The 11,805-nt window shown below is 38.2% G+C and overlaps 1 long non-coding RNA gene across 1 annotated transcript; it reads right to left on the reverse strand.

The window, feature by feature from the left end:
* Positions 1 to 3,056: 3,056 nt before the first annotated feature.
* Positions 3,057 to 3,972, reverse strand: LOC135933505 (uncharacterized). Its single transcript, XR_010573773.1, has 3 exons — positions 3,811 to 3,972; positions 3,554 to 3,657; positions 3,057 to 3,417 (listed from the first exon to the last, which is right to left on the reverse strand). It is a non-coding gene; the product is annotated as an uncharacterized LOC135933505 (long non-coding RNA).
* Between the last annotated feature and the right edge of the window lie 7,833 nt (positions 3,973 to 11,805).

Genomic DNA, 11,805 nt, shown 5'->3' on the forward strand with positions numbered 1-11,805 from the left:
TTTACACTTGCCACAATTCAGTCAAACAAGTACTGTTCTCCTCGCCACCGCCAAACCCAGACTCATCCATCAGATCTCCAGATGGAGAAGCGTGATTCATCACTCATGAGAACATGTCTCCACTGCTCAAGGGTCCAGTGGCTGTGTGCTTTATACCACTGCTGCCAACACTTTGCATTGGTGATGTAAGGCTTGGATGCAGCTGTTCAGTCATGGAAACTCATTCCATGAAGCTCTCTACGCGCTGTTCTTGAACTAATCTGAAGGCCATGTGATGTTTGGAGGTCTGTAGCTACTGACTCTACAGAAAATTGGCCCCTGTGCACTGTGTGCCTCAACATCCGCTGACCCCCACTACGTTAAATGAGTTGCCTTTGTTGCCAATCACTTCCACTTTGTTATAATACCACTAACATATTTAAAAGCGAGGAAATTTTATGACTGGATTTGAAGCATTTTCACTTTTAAGAGGCTGCTCCTAACTAGTCATTTGTGGGAAATCCCCAGACTATTCTTTTCAAATCACTCATAAGCAAATGATCTCCATGTTGGATTTATGTGAAAGAGGAGCTGTGTGTATTTTGAATGCACTGACCTTGGCATACATAAGGAAGCATTAAAATCTAAACAACATCACTCAGAGAGCACAACTCTCCTTTGAAGGGCAAGGGCTAAAACTTTGACATTTTATGATGATTTTATGACAACATGCTGACATCTGACCTTTGATCCATAAACATGAATAATTACATAGTAAAATAGTTTATTTTATTCGCATTTGCATTTATGTGAAAGAGGAGCTGTGTGTATTTTGAATGATCTTTCCCATGAATGCACTGACCTTGGCATACATAAGGAAGCGTTGTTGTACAGGGTGTGCTGAACCATTTCCCATCATCCCTCATTCTTCCACAGTTGTCAGTGAAGTTCCACTGATACCATGTTCACCAGCCTCTGCATGTCATCCTGGCTGCCAATCGTGGCGAGGTTGGTGTACTTGTTCCTGCAGTAACTCTGGGCATCATCCCAGATTTTAGCCCCGTTTATCAGGTAGAACTCCCGATGAGTAACATAGCCTGTACAGGTGCACCAACCAAACATCAAACAAAGGAAGACTGCATCATTATAACACTGTTTAACTTCAGCATGAACGTTTCATCATAAGCAGTTAAGAAAATGGATTCATGAATGGATTTCATCACTTATGACACTTACCTGAAACTAGCAATAAAATCACTGTAAGGACCATATTTTCTCTAGGATGTAAAATAGAAAGTCTTATACAATACAAAAAAATATTTTTTTTTACATGTTATTATACTAAAGTGTTTAAATAGTCTTTAAATCAGTAGTAGTCCACTCAGTCTCAAACTTTTTGAAACTATGACAATGAAATAATGTTTGAGATCGACGTTGCTTTTTTAAATTTTCTGCTGTCTGCTTAAAAACTGACACTGATTATTCGAAGCACTATCTGAAGAGGTCAGAGGTCCAAAAAAGTGATATTTAGAATGTTGTCAATCCAATAGTAACTGCAAGGAACACAGTCTTAAATACCTCTATGTAGCATTATTATCACTGTGATCTTCAGAATCTACTGACTTTGAATGAGAGGTCAGAGGCCAAATGGGAAATAATATTTTTAATCTTTTCATATGTTAAGAACACACACCACACTTTTAAGAATTAAGAATTATTGTTTGTAAATTATAAGGCTTTTTTTTTTTTTTGGTTAATTTCCAACCAATAAATCATTATATTGACCATGAAGGCCTTGGCAGATTTAATTCTGAAGTCTAAACTTTACACATTCTGAATGTCTTTTAACAATTTATTAGTGTGAGCTAACACCAAGCTGCACCCAGATCACCCACTCATTGCAATTGTTTTTCTTACCTGATGGCCAGATCTTTCATAGCAAAAGATACAGTGCGCTTCTGCAGGTCGCTGCTTTTTGTCCTTCTGCCTTTCTGAAAGTCTATTTTTTTTTTGTCCATTTCATAGTGTGTTGGTGTTTTTATTGATGGCCTATGGAATACATATTTGCATTTTTATAAACAAATTTAGCTGTGAGGAGCTGACCAGGATGTTGTAAAGATCTAAATTGATAGATGCTATCACAGGTGCCAAAAACTTGATGTAACCAACACACTGTATTTCCATTGGGGGGTTGAAATGAGCTTGTTTTCGTCCTTTTGTTACCTCTCCTCTATCTGTCTGTGCTCCTGCCACTTGTCTTTCTGTCTCTTATTTCAGCAGTGAGGTCACTCACTGTCATGATAAACCTCAAAATGGGACTGACTGTAATGAGAGTATTCTTGATTGTTATTGCTTAATTTTTAAAAAAAAAATTGTTATTTTATTTACTTATTTAATTTTTAACAGCGTGACAGTTTTCTTTTATCTATGTGGGAGCAGCTGACGACCATGCAAACGCATTTCTTTGGGATTAAAAAAGTTTCATGATATGAAATGGGAGGTGTTTCTTTCTGGCTTCCTCCAGAGACGCTGATGTTTTAGTTTCTTCAGTCAGACTTCCTCCCTCAAACATTTCTTATAGGATCCTCTCTTATAACATTGTCACCATTTTCACTATTTTATCTTGAGTTACAAATATTTCCTTATATAAAGAAAAGTGGCCAAAGCAGTATCCAGATTGCTGTATTTATGAAAATTATGTGAAATGATCCAGTGCTAGGCAGTGCTGGGATATCGATTAGATATTTTTACTCCAGAGCACCTTCTCTTATTATTTTGTTATAGCTGATGCAATATTATGAGGGGAATGAAAATATTTTTAATCATCATACTATAATAATCGTAGCCTATGTATTTATGTTCCCTATTTGATCCCGGACCAATCTTGATGAAACTTTGAATAAACATTGTCTAGCGTCCTGTCAGTGCCAACATCTATATGGCATATGCAACTAATTTATACAAATCCCAAAGACAAACAAAGTGATTCACTATGTTTCTTTATTATAACGCTTTCAGGCAAAAGACAGCATGTGAAAAAATGTGAAAGTTCATGTCTACCCTTAGGTAGGTTACAGAGTAATAAATCAACAGACTTTTAACTGACTTTTAATGAATATTTAATATATCACATATGCATATTATATATGCCACATGCTTAAAAAAGACCCTCCAAATGAAAGCATTCCATTATATAATGTGAGCAGACTTTAAAAACAAACAGTAAAACAAAGTCTCCCTTTATCTCTAGTCGTTTAACGCTAGGCTAGTTTTGCTTATTCTCTACATGCAAAATCGTGAGTAATTTTTCACTGCAGGAAAACTTCATGTCGTATTCTAACAGGCATCCTTGATTTCCTTCTCCTCTTCCTTATGGAAAATTTTCCCATCAGGCTGGACTCTCCACTGAACCTTGGCATTCTGGTACTTTGATTGGATCTACGGAGGCATTCAAATGAGCTAGTTACAGTGTGTTACGATTATAAGTGCCTGAATCCAGTAAAAGTGACTTCTTGACTTATATCAGAACTTTAAAAAGCAACATTAATGGAACATTTTAGAGTAGAGAACTGACCTGCTGCAGAATGGCATCACTCACACTGAAGTCATTTAAGTTCAAAGATGACTTAAATTCCACCTTAACAGTTCTGGTGTGTTTTGTTTCTTGATTGGCAGAACCTTGACATAAAATTCACATGCATTTAATTTGTTAAATAAGCTGCCATGTTAAGAAGGGCAGTAACTAAAAAGAACAGATACATTTGTTCGCTATAAAAATAAACAATGAGAAGTCAAACTGGTACATGATACACTGTGGAATTATATCCTTACCCTCATAGCAGATGAAGGGTATAGAGTAAGTACAGCCTCTGTCCATGAATCCTGTGAGAGATGGGCTGTACAATGTACAGACTCCGTCGTTATTTGGTTGACCAGTGGCCCAGTATCTGAAGGAGCTGTTGCTCTGATCTGACCATTTCCACTCATCTCTGAACAAACCGATCCAGACTGAGGACAGCGCAGCGCTATTGATTATTTGCTGCAATGCCAGATTTTCCATCTGGCTCCTCGCACTGGCCAAGTCTTTGTTGTTCATGCGACAGTCCTGCTGGGCATACAGCCAGCTTGTCCCTTGAAAAACAACATACAACCCACTGGAACCAATATCTGTGAACATTAACAACAAGAAAGATTAAAATCTAAACAACATCACTCAGAGAGCACAACTCTCCTCGAAGGGCAAGGGCTAAAACTTTGACATTTTATGATGATTTTATGACAACATGCTGACATCTGACCTTTGATCTACGAACATGAATAATTACATAGTAAAATAGTTTATTTTATTCGCATTTGTATTTATGTGAAAGAGGAGCTGTGTGTATTTTGAATGATCTTTCCCATGAATGCACTGACCTTGGCATACATAAGGAAGCGTTGTTGTACAGGGTGCGCTGAACCATTTCCCATCGTCCCTCATTCCTCCACAGTTGTCAGTGGAACTTGGTAAACTGGCCCAGTTAGTGTATTCAACTACTCCATCACTGATCTGAGTTTCTCCCACAGACCACAGCCAGGCCGCTGGGCCAGTTTCTCTCAGACCGATCCACATCTCTGCTGTCACACCACTGGCTGATACCATGTTCACCAGCCTCTGCATGTCATCCTGGCTGCCAATCGTGGCGAGGTCGGTGTACTTGCTCCTGCAGTAACTCTGGGCATCATTCCAGATTTTAGCCCCGTTTATCAGGTAGAACTCCCGATGAGTGGGAGAACACAGAGTAACATAGCCTGTACAGGTGCACCAACCAAACATCAAACAAAGGAAGACTGCATCATCATAACACTGTTTAACTTCAGCATGAACGTTTCATCATATGCAGTTAAGAAAATGGATTCATGAATGGATTTCATCACTTATGACACTTACCTGAAACTAGCAATAAAATCACTTTAAGGACCATATTTTCTCTACGATGTAAAATAGAAAATGTTATACAATGCAATAAAATCAGTTTGCATTTATTAGCCTACTAAAGTGGTTAAAGAATTTCTAATTCAGTGGTAGTCCACTCAGTCTCAAACTTTTTAAAACCCATGAAATTGAAGCATTTCCTGCCTTACTTACTTTAATGTTACAATCACAAGTCTCTGAATGCAGAGCCAGAGCATTTAACAAATGTGCCAAAACAAATGTATGCGACAACAAAATGAAATAAATCAACCAGTCATCAAAGAAGGTGACAATATTGTGTTATAACATTTTGAGGGAGTTTTTTCCCCTTTCAAAGCATAACTGGCGTCTTGTGCCTAATCAAATCAATATGGAAGTAATACAGATTTTTTGTTTTTAAGTTGTTTTTGTTGTTAAGTTTTGTGGTTAGATTTACAGGCAGTAGTTTTAAGGACAGTGCTTAAAGCAAATAAAAATGAGGACAGATGAGTCACTTTGGTAGCATCCACTTATTTTTTAAATGTATTTCAAAGACACTTATTTTTTGGCTTTAAATGAATTGAAGCTATTTTGTTGAATAAGTCAAAAATGTTTAAATGACAAATACTAAACTTTAAGAACAGAATTGTTTGTTGTTCTGGCAGACAACAAATTTGAAACTATTTTGGGAATTGTTTAATTACTTACATAATTACTCTTATGTCCTAACTATACTTGTACAGTATAGTTAGGGCATAATGGTCATCTAACGATCCGAGTTTCTGCTCATAAAGGGTATTAACCCTAGGAAGAATTGGCAGTAACATGTTTAAGCTAGTGGCATGGACACATGCCTGTCTCTAACTGCCCACGTCTGCATATCTACCCTGCTCCCTCTGATAAATCACCTAACTGAGCAGCCCCATTATTTAGATACAATTACCAGCCACACCAAGTAATGATGAAAAAGAGGTTTTAAACTTTGACAGTTAAAGATTTCTTTCTTTTGTATAAAAATCTTTGGCTTTTTCACTCTTGAAAAGTTCAAATAGGATTAATATTACGGACAACCTGATACAGAAGAACACATAGACTGATTAGAGAATTACAAAGAGACACAGATGAGAACAATCAAAGAATAAGCAGGAGGACAGAGACAGTAAGTAGAACTAACAACAACAACAACAACAAAAAAAAAAATACACTACCTTAGAAAGTAGAACAGGCACCAACGCAAAGACTCAGCTGTATTAACTAAGAATCCAAAACTGAGTCCAGCAGAAAATCCAGCAATCCTGAAACAATTCACATACAGATTTTTTCCAGGTCAAGAGACACTTTACATATAATTTAACTCTCCATAATTCTCAGAAACATTTAAATTACATTGATGCTTTAGCATTACTAATGTGTTTGTGTTGACAACACCTAACATCATGACATGGCAGTTGCCTTCCACCCAGATAATCAACTCCCTGCTATATTTTTTAGAAACAACTCTCTTCTTACCTGATGGGAAGATATTTTATTACAAAGGATTAAATGGACAAATAGGCAGTTGTTAATCCTACTTCATTCTTCCATGTATTAGTGTTTTGTTTGTTAACAAGTAGCCTTTGTATTTGTCTTTATGAAAATGAAGCATTGAAGCTTAGCAAAGATGCAAAAGAATATTTGCCTTCCTTAGGACAGGATGCTTATGCAATATGATTTTTAATATATATATATATAATTTTGCACAAAAAGTAAGGAATTTGTGTTTGGTCTATTATGTCTTTGTTGTAACAATGCTTCTTGGAAATAAATCTTGTACGGTTGGAAAGCCATGCATTTGTGAGTTGAGCAGAAGAGTTGAGTATGTGGGTTGCGCCTGTGAGTGTACATCTATGCCACATATGGACTACAAGTCCATATGAGACACGAGAAAAGGTGGTTGAGACCAAGAGAGCACAATTCCCCCTGAAGTGCAAGGGCTGAAAATATAAAAATTGTGCTGTACAGTTCTCTCAATGCCTTTTCATATGATACATTCCTTGACATGGTTTCTTGAAAATCCTTTTCAAGGTGAACTTTGATCTTGGGTGCTAACAATCAAGGTAAAATGCTTAGCCAACCTAGGTACTCATGTCCCCCAAGGCCTAGTATATTGTTGTGAACATTGAAGACGATCAATAAAAAACTGTGGGTAATATATGTTTTTACTGATTTTCACATTTGGTGCTTGATTCGCACTGAAGGAATCAAAACTATGAATGAACACATATGGAATTATGTAGTGAACAAAAAAGTGTGAAATAACTCAAAACATGTTTATTTTGGGGGGATTTTTCAAAATAGCCACCCTTTGCTTTGATTACTGCTTTGCACACTCTTTGCATTCTCTCGATGAGTTTCATGAAATGGTTTTCCAACAGTCTTGGAGGAGTTCCCAGAGATGCTGAGCACTTGTTGGCCCTTTTGCCTTCATTCTACGGTCCATCTTATTTAACACCATCTCGATTGTGTTTAGGTCAGGTGACTGTGGAGGACAGGCCATTTGGCGCAGCACTCCATCACTCTCCTTCTTGGTCAAATAGCCCTTACACAGGCTGGAGGTGTGTTTGAAGTCATTGTCCTGTTGAAAAATAAATGATGGTCCAACTAAATGCAAACCAGATGGGATGGCATGTCGCTGCAGGATGGTGTGGTAGCCATGCTGGTTAAGTGCGCCTTCAATTTTGAATAAATCCCCAACAATGTCACCAACAAAACACCGCCACACCATCACACCTCCTCCTCCCTGCTTCACAGTGGGAAACAGGCATGTAGAGACCATCCGTTCACCTCATCTGCATCAAAAAAAAGACACAGCAGGTGGAACCAAAGATCTTAGAAATATGGTATCTAACCAGATTCTTACTCTGGATGGCATTACCTTGGCCTCCAGTAACACTGTGAGGAACCTTGGAGTCATTTTTGACCAGGATGTGTCCTTCAATGCACATATTAAACAAATATGTAGGACTGCTTTCTTCCATTTGCGCAACATCTCTAAAATTAGAAATATCCTATATTAAGAATGGATAGATAGTTCATGCATTTATTACTTCTAGGCTGGACTACTGTAATTCGTTATTATCAGGATGTCCTAAAAACTCCCTGAAAAGCCTTCAGTTAATCCAAAATGGTGCAGCAAGAGTACTGACAGGGACTAGAAAGAGAGAGCAGATTTCTCCTGTGTTGGCTTCCCTTTATTGGCTCCCTGTTAAATCCAGAATTGAATTCAAAATCCTGCTCCTCACATACAAGGTCTTAAATAATCAGGCCCCATCTTATCTTAATGACCTTATGGTACCATATTACCTCATTAGAGCAATTCGCTCTCGCAGGCTTACTTGTTGTTCCTAGGGTATTTAAAAGTAGAATGGGAGGGAGAGCCTTCAGTTTTCAGGCCCCTCTTCTGTGGAACCAGCTTCCAGTTTGGATTTGGGAGAAAGACGCTATCCCTACTTTAAGATTAGGCTTAAAACTTTCCTTTCTGATAAAACATAAAGTTAGGGCTGGACCAGGTGAGCCTGAAACCTCCCTTAGTTATGCTGCAATAGGTCTCGGCTGCTGGGGGATTCCCATGATGCACTGAGTATTTCTTCTTCAGTCACCTTTCTCACTCACTATGTATTAATAGATCTGTCTGTTGAATCATACCTGTTATTAATCTCTGGCTCTCTTCCACAGCATGTCTTCTATCCTGTCTTCTTTCTTTCACCCCAACCGGTCGCAGCAGATGGCCGCCCCTCCCTGAGCCTGGTTCTGCCGGAGGTTTTTTCCTGTTAAAAGCAAGTTTTTCCTTCCCACTTTCACCAAAGTGCTTGCTCATAGGGGGTCATATGATTGTTGGGTTTTTCTCTGTATGTATTATTGTAGGGTCTACCTTACAATATAAAGTGCCTTGAGGCAACTATTGTTGTGAGTTGGTGCTATATAAATAAAATTGAATTGAATTGAATCTTAAATTTGGACTCATCAAACCAAAGCACAGATTTCCACTGATCTAATGTTCATTCCTTGTGTTTCTTGGCCCAAGAAAGCTTGTTGCTTTTCCTTTGTAGTGGTTTCTTTGCAGATATTTGACCATAAAAGCCTGATTCGCACAATCTCTTCTGAACAGCTGATGTAGAGATGTGCCTGGCACTGGAACTCTGTGTGGCATCTATCTGGGCTCTAACCTGAGGTGCTGTTAACTTGTGATATCTGAGGCTGGTGATTTGGATGAATGTATCCTCAGCAGAAGAGGTGACTCTTGGTCTTCCTTTCCTTATGTGAGCCAGTTTCATTGTAGCGCTTGATGGTTTTTGCAACTGCACTTAGGGATACATTCAAAGCAATTTTCCAGACTGACTGACCTTCAGTTCTTGCTTAAAGTAATGCTGGACTGCCGTTTCTCTTTACTTAGCTGATTGGTTCTTGCCATAATATGAATTGTAACAGTTGTCAAATAGGGCTGTCAGCTGTGTACCAACCTGACTTCTGCACAACACAACTGATGGTCCCAAGCCCATTAAGAAGGCGAGAAATTCCACAAATGTGTAGTGTATTTTTTTTCAAGTGATGCCACAGAGAGTACATAGAGAGGAACAACATAGAAAGCACGGAATTTAATGCTCTCTCTTAAACTGTTCTTCAGCATTATGGATTCGTGTTAATCATCTTTATAAAAACCAAATGTAACCAACACACTTTATTTCCATTTTGGGACAAACTGTTTTTATTCATCTGAGCTCCTGCCACCTGTCTTTGTGTCTCCAATTTCAATAGTGAGGTCAGCATCAAACACTCTTCTCATTTTCTTGCCTGTCAGACTTCAGCTTATGCCCTCAATACCCACTAATAGTCCGCATTCAATCCCTGTTCCTTATTTTTAAATTATGACCCATATTCACATGTTTGTAGCATGTAAATACAGTTATTGGCATTGCACGATCCCACTTCCTTTCTCATCTTAACCATCAAAACTAAATTTCATATCCTAATGCTGACCTACTTCTAACCTAAGTTCACCACCAAAGCAATTCTGAATTCTCCAACAGTTGTTTTAAGGTTTGTCTGACAGCAAGAAGCTGCCAAAATGTCCTAAAATCTTCAAAATGACCTCAAGGTCTTAAGCTCAAACTGGTGCACAACAGAAAGCACTAAGTATTATGTTCATTACTTTAGAGAATTCCTGGCATAACATCCGTCATGCACCAATAGTGAAACAATCAGAGACTGTGAAAATACATTTGTTTCCACCGTATGAGTAATAACACACACACACACACACACACACACACACACACACACACACACACACACACACACACACACACACACACACACACACACACACACTCCTCCTTGTCACCCAGAGGACCCCATATAAAGCCATGTTTCCCTGGCACTTGTTACTGCTCTTCGTTTCAACATCAGTGTTGTTGTCTGCTGTTCAGGTATGTACTTTGACCTTTTCCTATGATATCTAAACTGACATTTAAATTATAGCACCATCCACATCCAGATAAGATAATCAGCTCGAGCTACAGTTTCCACTGAGCACATGCCCAACTTAGTGTTGCTAAATTAACAGCTATGAAAAATCGAGCGTTTTTAAATAAATGGAAAGACTTTGATGATAAGACACTAAAAACTTTGCTCAGATTAGTGAGTTTGGATTTGGAAATGACTTATCTGTTATATTCAGTGTCTTTTCCGGTTATTTTGAGTGAAATATAAACACCCAGTGTGCAGCATTTGGTGTTTGGGTTGTCATGAAGTGAAAAAACTCAGTGGTTTATTCTTGATCAAAACAATTCTATAATGTATTTAAATACTGGACCCACCAGTGTGTTAGTGGGTGATGATAAAGGTGTAACATTTCTCAGAATAAACATGCTCCAGTTATTCTCGGTGCCTTTGGACTCTGCATCTATCTATAATGCACAGGATAACTCTGCTGGTCAATTAATGCAATAAAATCCTCCTGAAATCCTTCAGTCCTTTCGTCCATACTTGTTTATCTAGACTTACACACTTACACCTTAAAATCTTTCCTAAAAGTGACCAGTGAGGTATTGTAGACACTTTTATCTGTGCCTGTAAACAGGTAGCATCATACATTTGCATAGGAATAAGACTTCAATATCCCAAATTTGCCTGTGTTGGTTTTTGTCTATTTGATCAGTCAAATGTGGTTTTGCACTCATGCAACATCTCACAGTGACACATGTGCATAAGCCTATGAAGTAATGGTTAAAATATCTGTGAGGCTACACACGTATTTAAAGATCCTTTCAATTGACTGAGACTGCATGTAGATCAAATGATAATAGAGGACTTGGCTGGTGTTAATAGCAGCTAGCCGACCAGCTTAATCCCTTTCTATCCCACATTCTCTCTTGTAAATCAAATTAAACAAGATGGACTGGACAGCTGTTACCTCACTCTGATCCCGGGTAATTGGATGCTGCTCCAATCCAGTGTCCCTGTGGCCTCTTCTATTCCTAGATCATTAGCTCCAAATGGCCTTTCACTTAATCTTATCCCCCAAACTAAAATCTTACACTGGATGTTGCTTTTTTAATTTCAAAGGTTTGGAAAAAGAAGTGTGGTGCATTATAACTATACATAATAGCACTGATTTTTATGTGTCTTTCCAGTGTCATCATGTCTTACTTAGACGAACAAGGGTGAGTCGATCCAGTCCAGAAAGTTATAATTCATTAACTTGTGTTTTATGGCACGTCTAATGCATTCTTTCAATTTCTTTTGATTTAGAGGGCATCACGAGGGTAAGGGCAGTAATTCTTTCATTTAATAAATATATAAGCTGCAATTCATATCTCAACTCAATCAGACTGTGACTCTTTCTTTCTCCAGAA

The sequence above is a fragment of the Pelmatolapia mariae genome, linkage group LG8, assembly GCF_036321145.2.
Source record: "Pelmatolapia mariae isolate MD_Pm_ZW linkage group LG8, Pm_UMD_F_2, whole genome shotgun sequence".
In the NCBI taxonomy this organism is placed as follows: Eukaryota; Metazoa; Chordata; class Actinopteri; order Cichliformes; family Cichlidae; genus Pelmatolapia; species Pelmatolapia mariae.